Raw genomic sequence first — 18394 nt, forward strand, 5'->3', positions numbered from 1 at the left:
TGGCTCTTTTCTGTTCCCTCTGGTACTGGTACTTGTACAAGGGTTGTGGATTAACTAGGAAATGTGAAATGAGAACAGCATAAGTTTGGGGTGCCTGGGTGACTCAGTTGGTTAAGCACCTGAATCTTGATTTCAGCCCAGGTCATGATCTCAGGGTTGTGAGATCAAGCCCTGCATCAGGCTCACACTGGGCATGGAAACTGATTGGGTTTCTTTCTCCCTCTCCTTCTGCCCCCCCTCCAAAGAACAGTGTAAGTTAAAACACCACAAAACTCTCTGTTCTTACCAAGATTCAGATGTACTTTTCTTACTTAAATCTTGCCCTCATTGTTGCAAGCTTTTGGTCTGTTTCCAGAATTCCGAAAAGGTTGATTCTGACAGTTTTTATAAGATTCCATTGCCTTTATGGAAGGATGAACTTTTGGATTTCTTTATTCTGCCATTTTCACTGACAACACTAGAAAAACATTTAAGATGATGTTATAATTAAGCTGGGTTTAAAAAATCCAGCAGGAATTAGTCAGGTAGAAAGTTGAGAGAACAAACCAGATTGAGCATTTTATCAAAAGGCCCAGAAGTACAAGGAGAAGGCTAACATGTGCTGGGAAATGACCCTAGTTCAGCAAGATTGAATTATAGGATACAATTAAGTAAAAAGACATGCATTTTAGAGGAGACAGGATGAAGATTCAGAGCTTCTTATGCCATAATACAATATTTGGACTTAATTTGGGTAACGTGTATTGAATTATTTAAAGCAAACTTGTTAAAAACTAAAGCAGACTTGTTAAGTCATTATGGAAGATGGATAGTTTGGGAATGAATTTAGGCAAGGAATCTAGTAAAGAGACTAATAGAAACATCATGAGCATAAGAGATGATAAATCAAACTGAGGTTGTGACTGTAGAAATGGAGAGGAGAAAGTACTTACTTAGTTCTTAGAGTAGGAGACACTTAGGAGCTAAAATTGGTAAATAGTAATCTCCAGTTGTTTCAGTGCATGCAGAGAGGAAAGACATGGCAATGAGGAATAAGTGTAAGGCAAATGTCTAGAATGATGCTGATAATTTTGGCTTCAGAAAAGTGAGAGGGCACTGATACCATTCACTGAAATTAAGAATACTCAACATGAGGTAAATTTGGAGAAGAAGAGGAAAGCTAGCTGGAGTCATATTTGAATATTATAAGATTAAGTTGTTCATGAAACATGCAGAGGCATATTCAGGGGACCCTGGAAGACACAGGTTTGGTGCTTAAGAGGGAATCTGGAGCTGCCAAAGTAGATTTTGGATAGCTAAGGTATATATAAATGATAAAGATAAACTGTGGGTATAAATGAAGTCACTACAATTAAAAATGTAGTGCTCACTTTGGCAGCAGTTGGAACGATACAGAGAAGATCAGCATGGCCCTTGCACAAGGAAGACACACAAATTCGTGGAACATTCCATATTTTTTAATCTATGGATATAGTATTGTGTGAATGATCTTTTAAATAAAAGAAAACCTTACAGAAAAAAAAGGGTTTATAAAAATATAGTGAAAGAACATGATTAGGGCTACCTAGAACTTTTTAACAATTGACCAGGTAATTTATTATTACTATTCCTAGCCAAATTGCATCAGACAATAAAAGTCAATGAAAAAGTTTACTCACAAATAATATATGAAGAGATTATACTATTCTTTCTTAACTTTAGACCTGGTGAAGTTTTCATATAGTCCAGAAAATTTTCTGATGGGAGATTAAGTCTGGAGGGAGAGTTTTGTTCCAATCATATAGAATTCAGTTCTCATTTATATGGTAGAACAGTTTACCCAGGATAACCATTGATTTGTTCTGTTTTTTAAAATCTAGGTCATCAGTATGAATTTAATTTTTAATATTGTGAGCTGCAAGAAAATTAAACTCCTCTAAGAAAACAAGCCAAGAGAGTCCCAAAATATAATCAGGGTGGAAAACTGCTCTTGGAAAATGTGAAGTATAGTTAAATCCCCCAGGATTAGCCTTATTCCCAACTTTAATGTATCCTAACATTAGAGATTTTTGTAAAAAACTACGTCCAAAGACATAGCTCAAGATTTGACAAATAAATAATAAATTCTATTTTTTTATACAATTTACTTTTTTTTAAAGATTTTATTTATTCATTTGACAGAGATAGCGAGAGAGGGAACACAAGCAGGGGGAGTGGGAGAGGGAGAAGCAGGCTTCCCCCTGAGCAGGGAGCCAGATGCAGGACTTGATCCTGGGACTCCAGATCATGACCTGAGCCGAGGAGAGATGCTTAATGACTGAGCCACCCAGGCGCCCCAAATTATTTCTTTCTATTTAAACATTCAGATATTTGTAGATAGGAATTACATTTTAGATTTTTAAAAACTAACACCATGATTACATAGTGTAATATTGCATATATGCTATAAAATACTATATATTTGACAACATAAACACATTAGTACTTATATAAATATTATATTAATCGGTCACCATCACTGTTTAAGATGGACAGCATCTGGGGGCACCTGGGTGGCTCAGTTGGTTAAGCCTCTGCCTTTGGCTCAGGTCACCATCCCTGGGTCCTGGGATTGAGCCCCACATCAGGCTCCTTGCTCAGCGGGAAGTCTGCTTTTCCCTCTCCCTCTGCCCCTTCCCCCACTCATGTTCTCTCTCTCTCAAATAATTAAAATCTTTAACAAAATAAAAATAGATTAAAAAATTTATATGGGCAGCATCTGAATTTCTAATGAGTTAACTGAGTTATTCAGAAAAAGATTATTTCAATATGAGTAGCTCCATTTACACAAGATAATTTCCCAGTAAACATTTCCTATATGGATAGTATATGTGAAGGGAAACAAACCTTTCTATAAAGATAGCAAATATTTTAGTCTTTGCAATTCATACCATCTTTCATAACATCTGAAATCTGTCCTTGTAGTGCAAAAAGAGCCGTAAAAAATACATAAAGGAATGAGTGTGTCTAGTGTTTAAAAAGAAATAAAAAGCCTTATATACAGCCACTAAATTTTGCTTTCCTATAAATTTTCATGTGTCACACAATAGGATACTTTTGTTTTTTTCAATATTGGGGGTATAAAATACTCTCAGTTCACCATGTAAAACAAACAAAAACAGGCAGAAGGTCACATTGGACATTTGGACTATAGCTTGATGACTTCTGATCTAGTACCTAAAATATCCATGATTTTTCTTTCAAACTGAGTGTATGCAAGCAGCATATACACAGGTTAAGATTGAGTTCTCTGGATTCTGAAAACTCTGAGGCTGGAGAAGTGTGATTCCTCCCCTGCCCCCACATCTTCCTATTCCTCTTCTTTGACATAGAATAAATGATTTTGTTGTTGTTCTTATTGTTTTTCATAGGCTCAAAAACATAGGTTTTTGGAATGACTGTATACATGTATGACTAAATAAAAATATTAACAGCATTTCTACTCTGGCAGGGCACTAGACACAACCCCAAATCAAATGACTGTTTTCTCCCCAACATTTTTAACGTAGCTATATTTTAAGAAACCCAGTTTCTTCACTGATGTTGACTTAACCCACAATGTGCAAGCATAATCAGTTTAAAATTCCATATCCATTTCAATTGTTCACAAAGGAGCATTTATCATAAGGTCAAAATAAATAAAGCACATTATTGGTTCTGTGCTTGCAATGCCGAGGCATTGAAAGACAAGTTTTTTTATGACTATAAAGTGCAATTATTTTAAGTGTCATTATTTTTTAAGTGTCATTATTTAATAAAAATATGTATATAAGAAACCAGATAATTATACTGATTTTATTTTGGCTACTTAATAGTGTCCTGAACATTGGAACATTTGTTTCCCTGAATCATGTATTTAGTTGTGTTAACATTTCTAGATATTTAATTATTCAGGTGATAATAGTTTAACAAACCTCGATATATTAAAGCATAATGGTTAAGAACATCAGGTCTGCAATTAAACAAAACTACAGATCTCAGATCCAATCCTTACTAGCTATGTGACCTTGTATAATCTGTGACTTCTTTTCCTTGTCTTTGCATGGGGGCGACAATTGCTAGCTCAGAGGAAGTTAACACTTAAAAAAGTTAATATGTACAAATTATTCACAACAGTTTCTGGTGAATTTTAAGGACTTAATACATGTAAGCTTTTTACATATATTTAAATAAGTCAATAAAATATTGTCATAAATATGCTTATTTTTAGTTATCTATTTCATCCCACTCAGCAAGTATAATATAGGAGAAAATAATTAGGAGCTATTAGAGAAGATTTTAGACAAATTGGTTCATGCATTAAGAATATTTTTACATCATACAAGTAACCTACATTGAAAATGAGATCTGAAGGAAAATTCCTACCAGCAGAAAGCAACTAAAGGCACTGTGGAATTTTACCCCAAATCACAGAAGAAAAAGATATCTTTTCTTTTTAAAAGGACATACTCCTATCCATCCATAAGCATGCTTTTGTTTGTATGGAGTTTCCTTTACCTTCAGATATTTTTAGTTAGAAGGCATATCTGTCTTCTTCTGATGTGAATAAATCCACTTTGGTTGAATGTTGCCTCTTCCTTGGCTGTGGAAGCATATTAATGAGAAGATTATTTATAAAACTCTAAATTATCTTGTATCATGATCACTCAGAATATATAGTGGTCTCAAAAGTGGATAGAATTAATAAGTTAAGGTGTCAAAATGGAACTAAAAATGAAAAACATGAACTTTTTGTTAGAAATTACTGCCTGTATCTTGTCTTTAATTTTTTGATGATGAAGAGTCATTTTAAAGAAATTTATAGTTTGGAATATTCCAGAATAAGCATAAAACAAATAAATAGCTCTTGATAAAAAACAAATTATCCCCAAATATCATCAAATACAGGTGGATGGGTTTCGTTGTTTGAGAGTTGCTTGCTGTCCTTGTTGCCATTGTTCTTTTTAAGGGACTGTGTCTCACAGAGAATAAAATATTTGGCAGTGGTTGGTTTTCAGTGTCTAAGATAAATACTGTATACCATCTCTAAGGTAAATCTCTCTTAACATCCTAATTAGTTCCTATTTTATAATTTTGAGAATGCTAATTCACATATTCCAATATCAGTTTTTCATTAAAGGTACAATTGAATCATATCAGTTACTTTTTAATCTCATCAGAGATAAATTTTGATAGGACATTTTTAGTGAGAGCTTATTAATCTGTTTCCCAGTGTAAGAACTATTAATTTATAGTAGCTTCTCTATACTTAGATGCTACATTGTTATCACTTGCCTGCCTCTCCCCAACACCCAAATCACCATTATTTTATTACATTGCTTCTTTTTATGTTTTCATCAAATTATATTATTTAGTGCTAGCCATTTTTTAACTTAAAAAAGTTATACCATAATGTACTTTTCATTTTTGCTTAATTTACCCATTATTTCACCTATCATATCTGTTGTTCTATGTATCAAGCATAAATAGAGAAAGTAGTGTTTTCTTCCATTTTTGTTTTAAAAAATATTTGTTCTGTTTATTTGATTTGTCAGTTTCATTAAGGGAAGATCATATATGCATGTAATTTAGAGAAATTTGATTTAAAATTAATATCTTGCAATGCTTATTTACCCAGAATTTCTACCCAAGAAAGCATTATATAGTTTGGCTTTTTTTAGCTATATGGTGCTAGATGCAGCAAGGTAAACTGATTTCTAACGAGTTTTAGGGATGATATATTTATTACAAATAAATGAAATACATTCCAAGAATAATTTTATAAAGTTTCCCCCAAATCTACATTTCTTCCTTATCAAATTAGATGGAAATACCCATCGTCATAGGCAACCACAATTTCTCTTGGTGGCTTTAATGTTCTCAGTGGGAAGAGAATAATGCAAACCTAAATGTAAAAAATGCACTTTCACTAAATCAAAGGGAAATTTAATATTGTTCACAATACAAAATTTAATAAATGTTACCAAAAGGTTTAAAAATAACATAACCATTTCTCTTCATTTACATCTGACACCTTAATATAAGACTTGGCTCAGACACATGGTTCATTTAATCAAGTAGGCTATTGTCAACACAAGTCCACTGACAGAGGTTTATATAATATGGATGTCTCATGTTTTAGGTGCATAAATAACATCTGGGAGATTATTATTTCTTAAGATTATTTATTTATTTGAGAGAGAGAGAAGATAGAGAGAGACAGAGCAGCGAGGAGGAGTAGAGGGAGAGGAATAAGCAGACTCCACGCTGAGTGTGGAGCCTGAGGTGGGACTTGATCTCACAACCCTGGGATCATGACCTGAGCTGAAATCAAGAGTCGGTCACTCAACCAGCTGAGCCACCCACGTGCCCCTGGGAGATAATTTTTAAAAGTGAATGTTCATGGACTTAATTCTCAGAGATTCATTTCAGTAGGTCTGGATTAGGGCTGAAGTTTGGACTTTTGATGGTCAATCTAGAACGTTTTAATGCAGATTTTCCACCCATCTGACTTTGAAAACCACTGTGACTGGTTCTTTTCCTGAACTCACTATAATTCACTTGTATCTTTTATGAAGAATGAAGCACATAGTTCAGTATTATAAACTGTTTTCCTGGTAAGGAAATAACATAATTTTATCAATGGTCAGAAAAATGTTTATATTGTTTCTATTCTTTTTTGATGTTAAGTTTTATTTTGTAAACAAAATATTAAGTACATTAATTTTAAGTAATAATGTAAATACCTTCCATATCTTTCCTAGATGTCAAATTATATTTAGAATGCTTCATTTATACCTTCTTTTTTCTTAAGTTTACTTGTGTTTGTCCATATAGCCACTATTTTTATGTAAATCATTCATGTTGCATTTTTTTTTAATTAAAAAAATACTGAGTACCTACAGAATACCACATATGGTTCTTCATTTCTGGGATTACAGATAAATAAGGTCCTCTCCCTGAGTAAACTACGTGATTGTGTACTATCTAGTAGGGACAGAAGGTAGGCTGTAGGCATAAATTACTACATATCAGGTCGTAATAGGAATTTTAGGGAAAAGTCAAACAAAGTTGGTTGGATCACAAGTCGTGTAAAGGCCTACTATTTTATATGGAGTTATCAGGAGAGGATTCTTCGTGGAAGTGACATTTTAGCAGATACCTAAATAAAGTGAAGGCAACCACCATAGACATCTGGGAGAAAATATTCAGGTCAAGGGAGTAACAGTTGATAACCCCTAAAGCAGAAATGGGCTTACTGATAAAGATAATGAGAGAACATTTTGCAAGTAGCAGAGTTAAGGAGGAGAAAGTGGTAAAAAAAAAAAAAAAAATGAAGCCAGTGACATAGCTGATTGTCTTGTAGGTCATTTAAGAACTTTGGCTTAATGTGTGTGAGAGGGGAAGCTACCTGATTATTGTTAACATAAATGCAATGTATCTGATTTTTCTGGTTCCTGGTTGGAGAACAGACCATTGGTTAAGGGTGGAAGCAGGGACACCAGTTTGGAAGCTATTGCAATGACCTAAATAAGGGCTGACAGTGTCTTAAACAGTGGAACTGTTGTGGTGATTATGAGAAATAGCTGGATTCTGGATTTATTTTCAAGGTAGATTTGACAGGATTTGCTGGTGGAATGGATGAGAAATAGGAAAGAGATGAGTGGAAATGACTAAAAAAGGTGGGCCCGAGAAACCGAAAGAGTAGATTTCTATTTACTGAGAAATACCAGATTGCAACAGAAGCACATTGAGGGTAGATTTGAACAAAATATTTTGTGCATATTGAGATACCTCTTAGACATTCAAGTGGACACGACTGTGAGAATTTCCTCTGGCTTACCCATATTATGTTTATTATTTACCATTGGAGTTTAGTGTCCTCTATAATCTTGAATATTTAAACGTGCAATAGTTATTAATGGCAATTTATACAACCACTAAGTATGTGGTATTAAGACTGGATCTGAGATAATCATCTTTTAAAATTCTATAACCAAATAAATCTGTATTGATGTCTACCTTTTGTTTTTGCTTCTAAATAATCTTTCTACCAATAAAAGAATGAGACATCTGTCCCTCATTCTTCTCTTACCTTTCCCAGCCCAACACACATGCATGCTAACATGCACACACCACAAAAACACCACTCTAAACACATGCCACCAGCACACCCCCACCCTAACACACATCCAACACACACACACCCCACACACACTTTCACATACATTAAACTGTTATTAGCTATAATTTCTTTTTGTTCATAAATAGATAACATAATTTCTTACAAGTTTTTTTATTCTATTAAAGCTCAAGTAGATATATAATAACATAGGACTTCAAATTATGTTTGTATTTATATATAATTATTGTTGAAATAAAAAAGGAAAGCAAATATTAACCTGGAATCTGGGGATTATTCTCAACAGTATAATATTAATATTTCCCATTTTCATCTTTATAAAAGTGAAATACAGCTTAGTGTTCAAAAACCAGATGTAACCAACATTTTGCTTTAATGATGGTAAAGGAATAGAGATAATTTTGTATAAGTCGACATAATATGGCTATAGAAAATTTTTGCTTATAAGCAGAGCAATTTTTCTTTATCTAGATAATAATAGTTAACATTTGCTAAAGGTACTACACACTAGGTATTTTGCTAAGGGATTTGCGTGAGTTCTTAAACCTTCACACAAATCTTGTGAGGCTGATTTCATTATCATTCATTTTCAACATTATAAGGAAATGGAGACACTGAGCAATAAACTGGAATGTGGTAACACAGCACTAATAGGTATATCTTGAACATGATCCTACTTCTATCTTACTCCATTTTTTTTTATAAGCATGAAGCCACACAAAAGTTAAGTGAGTGGAAAAAAATACTTCTGCATGTATAGTTTTGGTACAACAGCTTTATATGAGAGAATCCAATAGACTAGCCTTGTTTAGATGGTTGGTATTTGGACAACAGCAGGGTTGGGATCTCTATGAGTATTATTTGCAAGGTGGACCAACAGTTGACTCGTGTTATTTTGCAGAATAATGGTTTGAGACTCAACTCAATAATCCATCTCTTCCTTTACTACTCGAACAAGGCAAGAAAAATAACTGGGATCATAGTTTCTTAAGGATTTTTCTATAAAATAACATAATTTGTAACCCACATTAGGCTTAAAATAGCACTCCTTTATTCTGGTTTTCACTCATTTGTGGAACATCTCAAGCTCTCCTACCTCAGGTTTTTGCACCTATTTTGTCTTCTGAGGATGCTCTTCCTTGATTTCTTTCATTTTTTTAAAAAATTAACCTTCTAAACTCAAATATCATATCTTTAGAGAGGAACTTTTTGACTACCTGATCAAGAGACTTCCCCTTACTCACCATGTGCACAGTCATTATTACTTTTTTAAATATCATAGGCTTGTGTTTATTTCCTTCACAACACTGCACATGTTATTTATAAATTTATTTCCCTGTGTACTTGATTGCATGCCTCTGTCTCTAAAACTTAAGCTTACTTCACCTTTCAATGAATAACACTTGCCTGTCACAGCATCCTGCACATCACAGATTATCAATGAGTACTTATTAGATTCATCAATCAATAGTGCCACTGCTCTCTCATAATCGTCCCACTACACCCAATAAGTAAGAATTTGCCTCACTTTTTAGTGTCTGGTGTTAAAGAGTACTTACTGTGATTGATAGATGTGGGTGAGAATGTGAGAATTTTTTTTTCTTTATTATGTTATGTTAATCACCATACATTACATCATTATTTGATGTAGTGTTCCATGATTCATTGTTTGCATATAACACCCAGTGCTCCATTCAGTACGTGCCCTCTTTAATACCCATCACCAGGCTAACCCATCCACCCACCCGCTCTAATGTGAGAAATTAACCAAGCTTTCTATAAATTAGGTTAGCCCAGTAACCATTTGCTGCAAATAGACTTAGAGTTTGCATCAAAATTATTCCAAATTTTCAGTTAAAAATCTTTCCTAAAAGCCTTATCATCACCTCAGACTTAAAATAATTAAAAGAAAACCTACCATATGGAACCTAATAGGTTCCTCTAACCCGTAAACCTGTTTCTGTTACTCATTTACTGAGCCTAAAATCTCAATACCTAAGCTTCATTTGTTTGTCCTCTTTATTCCTTTCCCTATAAACCCATGTGGTCATGGAAGTCTTTACCTATTCATTCATCTGTTAACCTCTGACTAAATAGGAAATGTGTGTGATGTCCTAGAACTTTTTAAATCCAATCTTCTCTGTGGGCATGGACAGTATAAAGGGAATAATATGCTATTGTTCTGATTGGTGTTATGAAAATTATACAATGAGGCAAACTAGAGCTTTGGGATTGGGAAACTTTGCTTAGAGTCCTGCCTTTTCCAATTTGTTTTTAAAGATTTTATTTATTTGTCAGAGATAGAGAGCACAAGCAGGGGGAGCACAGGCAGAGGGAGAAGCAGGCTCCCTGCTGAGCAAGGAGCCCAATGCGGAACTCTATCCCAGGACCCTGGGATCATGACCTGAGCCGAAGGCAGACGCTTAACTGACTGAGCCACCCAGGCGTCCTGGACCTCTTCAGTTTTACAACTATAAGTCTCTGAGGAGTATTCCAACCCATAAACCTGAAATAAGAGTAGCATATACTTCATATGCATCTAGAGTGAAAGGTGCACTTTCTGGCACACAATAGGTACTAAATAAATGGTTGCTACTGAAAAGCTTGGTGACTCAAAGGGAAAGTTGGACATATGAATATGAGTACAGTAGCTAAGGTTATATGCAGAATAATGATCCCTATAATCAGACTGGTCACAAATGAAGGCAATAACTAACCTTCTGAGAAAGGGATTCTTTACAAAATGAGACAATTAAACTGAATGATGAAGATCAATAAGTTTTAACCTGATCGATATGGGTGGAAATGTGTTCCATAAAGAAGAAGTGTGGTAAAGAATAAGAAGCAAGAAATGGTATGATGATCTGAGACTGAATTGAACATTGGATGGAAGTAGAGAGCAGGGAAAAAAAGGCAAATACGTTATTATATCTCATTGTAGTTTTGATTTGTATTTCCCGGGTGATGAGTGATGTTGAGCATCTTTTCATGTGTCTGTTAGCCATCTGTATGTCTTTTTTGGGAAAAAAAATGTCTATTCATGTCTTCTGCCCATTTTTTAACTGGATTATTTGTTAGGTTTTTTTTTTTTGGTGTTGAGTTTGTTAAGTTCTTTATAGATTTTGGATACTAACCCTTTATCAGATATGTCATTTGCAAATATCTTCTGCCATTCTAAAGGTTACCTTCTGGTTTTGTTGACTGTTTCTTTGCTGTGAGGATTTTTATCTTGATGAAGTCCCAATAGTTTGTTTTTGTTTTTGTTTCTCTTGCCTCAGTAGATCTATCTAGTAAGAAGTTGCTACAGCCAGTGTCAAAGGGGTTACTGTCAGTGTTCTCCTCTAGGATTTTGATGGTTTCCTGTCTCATGTTTAGGTATTGAATCCATTTTGAATTTATTTTTGTACATAGTGTAAGAAAGTGGTCCCATTTCATTCTTTTGTATGTTGCTGTCCAGTTTTCACAACACCATTTTTTGAGAGGTATTATCACCTCACACCTGTCAGAGTGGCTAAAATCAATAACAGAGGAAACAACAGATGTTGTCAAGGATACAGAGAAAGGGGAACCCTCTTACACTTTTGGGGGGACTGTGAACTTGTGCAGCTGCTCCAGAAAATAGTATGGAGGTTCCTCAAAAAGTTAAAAATAGAACTACTCTATGATCCAGCAATTACACTATTGGGTATTTACCCAAAGGATACAAAAATAGAGATTGGAAGGGATACATGCACCCCGATGTTTATAGCAACATTATCTGTAATAGCCAAATAATGGAAAGAGCTCAAATATCCATCCACTGATGAATGGATAAAGAAGAAATCATATGTACATATATACAATGGAATATTACTCAGGCACCAGAAGGAATGGAATCTTGCCATTTGCAAATGACATGGATGGAGCTAGAGAATATTATGCTAAGTGAAATAAGTCAGAGAAAGACAAATGCCATGTGATTTCACTCATGTGGAATTTAAGAAACAAAACAAATGAACATAGAAAGAGTGAGGCAAACCATCAAGCCAACTCAACTATAGAGAACAAACTAAGGGTTGCTGGAAGGGAGGTGGGGGGGGAGTGTTAAATGTGTGATAGGTATTAAGGAGAGCATTTGTGAGCACTGAGTGTTGTATATAAGTGATGAATCACTAAATTCTGCCCCTGAAACTAATATTACATTGAATGTTAACTGGAATTAAAAAAAAAAAAACTTGGAAGAAAAAATCAGTGTTAAAACAAAAACAAATATGTTGTTGATAGGGACCAATCAATCATGAAGAACCTTATGTGGCATAATAAAAAATAATATTTGATTTTTAATGAGATGGAAAACAATTGGAAGATTTGAACAAAGAAATCATCTAGACTCTGAAAACTGCTATGATACTGTGATTTATAATAATATATATTTGATCTTTGTCCCTTTTTCCAATACTTAGCTCATAAAACCACTAGAATTTCCTAAAATCCATTAGAATTCTCTAACTGTACTTTGTTATGTTCACAAGGTGACTTTTGGATCCCATCTAGGGATAGGGGCTGGTTTCCAGGACAACCAACCTTGTCAGTAGAGGGTGGGAAATTACTGTCCCACACCTGTACTTCTGGGGAGGGGGGAGAGACAGGCTCAAAGTTGAATCAATCTCCAATGGCCAATGATTTAATCATGTCTTTGTAATAAAGCTTCCATAAAGTTCCAAAAAGGACTGAGTTTAGAGAGCTTCCAGGTTGGTGAATACATGAAGATATGAGGAGAGTGGCCCTCCTGGAGAGGGCATGGAGGCTCCTGCCCTTTCCCCATACCTTGCCATATGCATCTCTCCTATCTGCTGTTCTTTTTATATCCTTTTATAATAAATCAGTAATCTCGTAAGGAAAAGGTGTCTCTGAGTTCTGTGAGGTGCCCTAGTATATTAACTGAACCTCTGGAGGGGGTCATTGGAACATTCAATCTGTAGCTGGTGGGTCAGAAGCACAGGTGATAACCTGGACTTGGACTAGTGTTTGAAGTGGGGGCAGGGAGGAGCAGCCTCGTAGGCCTGAGAAGAGTGCCCTTGGAACCTCCAGTATATCTCTGGTTGGTTTGGTTCAGAATCCAGCCATAAAAATTAAATACTACCAGCAAATTTAATATTTTTCTCTAATATTTGTGAATATAATTTACATATAAAAAGTGAAGAGTTCCTGCTATTTTATTTTGATGAGTTTTGAGGTTGTGTATATCTATCTACCAGTATCTGAAATCAGATATAGAAAAGTTCTATCACCATGGAAAATTTCCAAATGTTTCCAGTCAGTTCCTAGTCCTCTGCACCCCTCCCCACTAAGGAAGCCACTTTCTGATTTATATTTTTATGAATTATTTTGCTTATTTGGGGGTTTCACACAAATAAAATAACAGTCTGAGTAAATATGATGGTTTGATATATTTTGTACAATCTAATGCTTTTTTATATGCTGATACTATAAATTTCTTTCTCTTTTGATTTCCTTCAGCAGACTGAGGAAGTATGCTCTTATTCCTCAGCTGCTGAGAGTTTTTATTATAGATGCACATAGAATGTTATCAAACATTATCTCTGCATTTATGAGGTGATCGTATACGTTTCTTTATATTGTTAATACAGTTAATTAAATTGATTTTCATATGTAAAATCAGTTTTTCATTATTGGGATAACTTTCACTTGATCATGCTTTCTGTATGATAGGATACAATTTGCTAATTTTTGTTTAAGAGTTTTGCATGTATGCTGATAAGAAATTATTCTTTGATTTTACTTTTGCCATATTTTCATGTCAGATAATATTGACCTCATAATATGAATTGACAGTTGTTCCAATCTGATGGATTTTCTGGAAGAGTTTGTGTAAGATGTTTAATTTTCTCTTGAAAGTATTAATAAAATTTACCAGTGAAGCCATCTAGGCCTAGAGTTCTCCTAATTGTTTTGTAAATTGTTTTCAACCATAGTGATTGACATAGGACTATTTACATTTCTTATTTTGTTTTGGGCTCATTTAGATAAGTTGAAGTTTGTTTTATTTTTGTTTTTTTGTACAAAAATTTTGTGTTTGATATGTTTTCAAATTGATTGGCATAATGTTCATGTATGTCCTTAGCATCCTTTTAATTACTGTGATATCTGTACTGGTGTCTACTCTTTCATTGTTGAAATTGTTAATTAGTATTTTCTCTCCTCTTGATTTGTCTTACAAGGAATTTATTGGTTATATTAATCTTAAAAATAGCAACTATATTTACTTCCTATCCCTGGAGATAGTGCAAACCTACTACAATGATGGCTCTTGGAATCATAATAAAAGCAATCACCTATAATAAGGTTGATAATGTCTATAATGAACATGTTAAAGTGAATGAACTATCCATCCTCCAAAACTCACTAGATGGTCATGTTCCATGGGAAGGAAGGCTTGGAGGTCACTCTATTTACCACAGTAATGAGGGATGGAGTGGGTGGGACAGAGACCAGCATCTTGGCCGTTCATTGGTGGCTTTCCAAAAGGAAGTAAAAACAATTATTCTAATAATTCTGTACTGAAAGGATAATTAGGGGAATATCTAAATACTTTAAGGTCTGCTGGTCACAAGGTTCAACCTGACATGTATTTCTGGAGATCTGAAGTGACATCATGATGTTTGTAGACAATTCTCCATGGTCCTCTAAATTTTTGCATATCTTGAATCAACTTTTGCTCTGTAATATGTTTCCAAATAATGTTTGTGTAACAAAAGGCCTTAGAAGATAGAAATATTGTCCCCTTCCAGGGCACAGATTTTATATATATATATATATATATATTTGCTTACCATAATGATAAAGGTAATGTCTCCCTCTGGGAAGGTATTTGAGCATGTTTTCTAACAGCCCATTCATTGCAGATTTGGATTTTGAAAGCTTGAAGTCCCTCAGTTATGATGCAGATTTACTCTTTGTGCATTATTCCTCTGAATCACTCCAAATGAACCCTGATGGTACTTAGAGAGCAGGGAGAACTAATGTAAACATGAAACAAGATTTTTTCTGTGGCATGAGTAATGAAACACCTTATCCTTGACCTGAGTTTCATGTCTTCTGCTAGCATCCATGCACTTGTGACAGGTTGACTTGTAAGCTTTCAAACAGAAAATTTCAGATACTTCATAGTTCTTGATAATTACCCTCTACAGTTTTGGGACATAAAGGGAGCAGGTATTAAATTGAGTTAAGACTAAGTGAACTGGTGAGTCCACAGACCCACTTAGAGGTCATTTCTCTAACTCCTAGATGTATAATCAGAATCAATTTACTTAACATAAGGCATAACCACTATATTTGGTCCTTGGCCTGTGGGGTAGGGATTAATTCACAAGACCAGACCTTGCAAAAATCAGACAGAATATGGAGAATGAAAATTACATACTATTTTCTCAAGCAAATAGTAACTTCAGTTCAGATATTCTACCAGATGCAGTATCTGCACTAGAGAGAATTAACATGATCTCAGAAACATGGGATGAAGGAAAGTATGATTTATCAAATTAATTTATTTACATCTCTTTTAGGAGAGAGAATCAGAATGAGTTCACATTCACTTGGAAGACATAATGGTATATAGTTACAGTTTGCTCAGGACTGTATTTGCTCAGGATTGATTGCCTTGCTCGCTTTCATATCATCTGAAGAGATCTAGACTCTTTGGACATTCCATGGAATATCACTGGTACACTGAATTGATAACAGCATACAAATAAGATTGGATGAGCAAGAAGTGGCTAGTGTATTAGAGGCCTTTGTAAGACATGCAGTCCACATGGTGGAAACTAAAGATTCAGAGACTTGCTACATTGGTAAAATGTCTAAGGGCTAATGCACTTAGCATTCTGGGAAATCTTCTCCAAAGTAAAAACAAATTATTTCATCTGACTCTCCCACCATAAGGACTTCTTAGATTTATTTCTCTTACTTTATAGTGATTCTAGGAATAAAAAAAAATCTTATTTGATTTTGTCTTCAAATAACATTATACTATTTCATGAACAATATAAGGAACTTAACAATTGTTTATTTCCATTTACTCTTCTCTCATACTTTGTTCTCTTGATGTCATATATTTTACTTCTGCATGTACTATAAATCACACAGAATGTATAAATTTGCTTTAAAATAGTCTATTAATTAATAATATATCCACTGAATGTATAACAGAATGATGGCCCCATGGTCTTTGCCTCCTGGTATTATGCCCAAGAATAAGTTCCATTAAATAGAAAAAAAAATGACATTGTAGATATTACTAAGGTTATTAATCACTTGACTTTAAAATAAGGTTATTCTGGATTATCCAAGTGGATTCAGTGTAGTCATATGAGCCCATAAAACCAGAAGATGACTAAAGAAAGGTAAATTAGAGAGATTAAAGCACAAGAAGAATTTGACCTCCCATTGCTGGCTTGCAGATGGAGGGGCATTGTGGAAAATATGAGAAGGAAAAAATTCTGGCATCAATCAGTGCACTTAAAAGTGGATCCCCCAAGCATAGAAGATAACTGTAGCTAGGCTGATAACTTTGTTTTAGCTAAGTGAGTGGGCTGAGTGCTCTTATAAAAATGGCACCAGAGAACCCTCAGCACCTTCCACCAAGTGAGAACACAACAAGAAGTTACTAATTATGAACAAGGAATGAGGGGCCCTACCAGCCAGTGACCATGCTGGCACCTTGATCATGGACTTTCTGTTCTCCAGAACTGTGAGGAATTTCTGTTGTTAATGAGCCACCCAGTCTGTGGTATTTTGTTACACAGATATATTAACAAATTAGGACATACTCCTTATGGATATAGGCTTCTTTCTTTTGTCCCTTCCCATTAGCTTGAAGAATTTAGCATTTACTGAAGTGTGTATTTGTTAGAAATGCAATCTCTCCGATTTTGTCTGTCAGAATATGGTTTTATTTCACTTTCAGTTTTGAAGGATATTTTCACTGGGTATATAATTCTAGGTTGAATTTTATTTTCATAGATGTTTTAAAGATGTCTTTCTCCTGGGTTGTTAATTTTTCATGAGAAGTCAGCTGTCATTTGTATCCGTTTCCCCTTTGTGGAATATGACATTTCCTTCTGCTGCTTTTAAGAATTTTCCCTTAACTGTGATGTTTTTAATGTTAACCTGAAATATGCCTAGCTGTACATTTTTTTATCTTCCTTAAGTTTTCTTGGATCAGTTAATCTTTCACTAGTTTTGGAAAATTCTCATACATCTTCAAACATTTCTTCTCATCCATTATTTCTCTTCTTTGGAGACTCCATTAATACATATATTAAACAATTCGATTTTGTGGCACACATCTCTGACCTTTTCCATTTTGTTTTCACATTTTTTCACTTTTAATTCTGTAATGAGACCAGTAGAAATTATTCAAACTTATCTTCATCTGTAGCTATCCTTTGTTTGCTGATTCCATCATGTTGCTAGGTATATCAAACAATTTTTTTTATTTCTGATAATTTCCTTTAATTTTTAGCATTTCCATTTTATTCTATATTTTTACGATTTTATTTATTTACTTGACAGAGAGAGTGAGAGAGAACAAACGGGGAGCAGCAAAAGGAGAGAGAGAAGCAGGCTCCCCACTGAGCAGGGAGCCCAAAGCAGGACTCGATCCCAGGACCCTGGGATCATGACCTGAGCCAAAGGCAGTCGCTTAATCTGAGCCACCCAGGTTCACCTCTTCTATTTTTAAAATAATTTCTCCCTATTCTCCCTGTAGAAATTTTCCATTTGTTCATGTGTATTCTCAGTCTTTCCCACTAAGTCATTTAACATATTTATTGTTGTTATTTTAATGTTCTTATGTGATCATTACACTACTAGGATCATATCTTGGTCTCTTTCTCTTGATCCTAGGTTATATTTTTCTTTCTTTTTTGTAAGTCTCATAGATTTTAAAAATTTTATTCTTAACCAGAATTATTTTTTTTAAATTACCAATAAAGAGTTAATTCATTATAAAGTTCAAAAAATTTTTATTCCCAACATAAAGTGTAACAGCCAAGTAGATACTAGAGTAAATGTTTATTCTCAGAGAAGGAAACATCCCTTCAGACTGCTCTAGGGTGGCTGCTATATGGAATCCATCATTTAGTTGGGCCTGGGCTTTGTGGCAAATTCTTTTACAAGCAGTTCAATACTGGCTTTAAATGGTTCAGTGGCAGGATCTGGGCTTGCTCTTCAGCAGGGGTTGGAATCTGA

The 18394-nt window shown here is 34.5% G+C and overlaps 1 pseudogene; it reads left to right on the forward strand.

Annotated features, from left to right (window-relative positions):
- Positions 1–1362: 1362 nt before the first annotated feature.
- LOC112823788 (U6 spliceosomal RNA) lies at positions 1363–1458 on the forward strand (annotated as a pseudogene).
- Positions 1459–18394: the final 16936 nt, after the last annotated feature.

Source organism: Callorhinus ursinus, unplaced genomic scaffold (assembly GCF_003265705.2).
Source record: "Callorhinus ursinus isolate GAN/ISIS: 27379988/994484 unplaced genomic scaffold, GSC_fseal_2.0 scaffold5, whole genome shotgun sequence".
NCBI classification, from domain to species: domain Eukaryota; kingdom Metazoa; phylum Chordata; class Mammalia; order Carnivora; family Otariidae; genus Callorhinus; species Callorhinus ursinus.